Here is a 1,751-nt window from a genome sequence, read left to right as displayed (position 1 = left end):
ATATATTTATATATTTTTTTTGGTAGAGCTAGGGTCTCACCATGTTGCCCAAGCTGGTCTGGAACTCCTGGGCTCAAACGATCCTCCCTCCTTGGTCTCTTAAGTGCTAGCATTACAGGTGTGAGCCACCAGGCCTGGCTAACTTTTTTTTCTACTTTGAGACAGGGTCTTGCTGTGTTGTCCAGGCTGGTCTTGAACTTCTGGCCTCACGTGATCTTCCTGCCTAGGTCCCTCAAAGTGCTGCGATTAAAGGTGTGAGCTACCTCAGCTAGCAAAGGATCTTCTTTTGTTTCGTTTTTTTGTTTATGAGACAGTCTTCCTCTGTTGCCCACAATGGAGTGCAGTAGTGTGATCTCAACTCACTGCAACCTCCACCTCCCGGGTTTAAGCCATTTTCCTGCCTCAGCCTTCCGAGTAGCTGGGACCATGACTGGCTAATTTTTGTAATTTTTTTTTTCTTTTTGAGACGGAGTCTTACTCTGTTGCCCAGGCTAGAATGCAGTGGCACAATCTCAGCTCACTGCAACCTCAACCTCCCGAGTTCAAGAAATTCTCCTGTCTCAGCCTCCCAAGTAGCTGGGATTACAGGCGCCTGCCACCATGCCCAGCTAATTTTTGTATTTTTAGTAGAGATGGGGTTTCACCATCTTGGCTAGGCTGGTCTTGAACTCTTGACCTCGTGATCCACCCTCCTCAGCGTCCCAAAGTGCTGGGATTACAGGCATGAGCCACTACACCCGGCCCAATTTTTGTATTTTTAGTAGAGACAGGGTTTCACTATGTTCGTTAGGCTGGTCTCCAACTCCTAGCCTCAAGTGATCCACCTGCCTCTGCCTCCCACAGTGCTGTGATTACAGGTGTGAGCCACCATGCCTGGCAGAGGATTTTCCTTTTGGACAAACACTCACAGGACGTCAGTGTGAGGGCTGGCAATTGTCCTGTCTGAGTGACTTCTTTCTCCACCTGGACCATGGTTCCAGGAAGATCAGATGCCCTGCCTTCTCGATTCCCCACCTCTCCAAGGCCCCTGGGATGGCACCCATTTGGTGCCCAGGTAGGGTTTGGTGGTGAGTGAACTCTTGGGTTGTTGTTTTTTTTTTTTTTTTTTTCGAGACGGAGTCTTGCTCTGTCACCCAGGATGGAGTACAGTGGTGTGATCTTGGCTCACTGCAACCTCTGCCTCCCAGGTTAAGCAATTCTCCTGCCTCAGCCTCCTCAGTAGCTGGGATTACAGGCACATGCCACCACGCCCAGCTAATTTTTTTTTTTTTTTTTTTTGAGACGGAGTTTCACTCTTGTTGCCCAAGCTGGAGTGCAATGGTGCAATCTCAGCTCACCGCAACCTTCTCCACCTGGGTTCAAGTGATTCTCCTGCCTCAGCCTCCAGAATAGCTGGGATTATAGGCATGCACTACCATGCCCAGCCAATTTTGTATTTTTAGTAGAGACAGGGTTTCTCAGGCCGGGCGCGGTGGCTCAAGCCTGTAATCCCAGCACTTTGGGAGGCCGAGGCGGGTGGATCACGAGGTCAAGAGATCGAGACCATCCTGGTCAACACGGCGAAACCCCGTCTCTACTAAAAATACAAAAAATTAGCTGGGCATGGTGGCGCGTGCCTGTAATCCCAGCTACTCAGGAGGCTGAGGCAGGAGAATTGCCTGAACCCAGGAGGTGGAGGTTGCAGTAAGCCGAGATCGCGCCATTGCACTCCAGCCTGGGTAACAAGAGCGAAACTCCGTCCCCCCCCCCCA

At 50.7% G+C, this 1,751-nt stretch overlaps 1 protein-coding gene across 3 annotated transcripts in view; it reads left to right on the top strand.

Annotated features, from left to right (window-relative positions):
* The window catches only part of RELB (RELB proto-oncogene, NF-kB subunit), a 41,442-nt gene that overhangs the window by 27,656 nt on the left and 12,035 nt on the right, over window positions 1-1,751 (top strand). The window lies entirely within an intron of this gene.

Source organism: Sapajus apella, unplaced genomic scaffold (assembly GCF_009761245.1).
Source record: "Sapajus apella isolate SASKATOON/1434 unplaced genomic scaffold, GSC_monkey_1.0 scaffold130, whole genome shotgun sequence".
NCBI lineage: Eukaryota > Metazoa > Chordata > Mammalia > Primates > Cebidae > Sapajus > Sapajus apella.
Note: the sequence above shows the minus strand (reverse complement) of the source record. Positions and strands in the feature narration are given on the sequence as shown.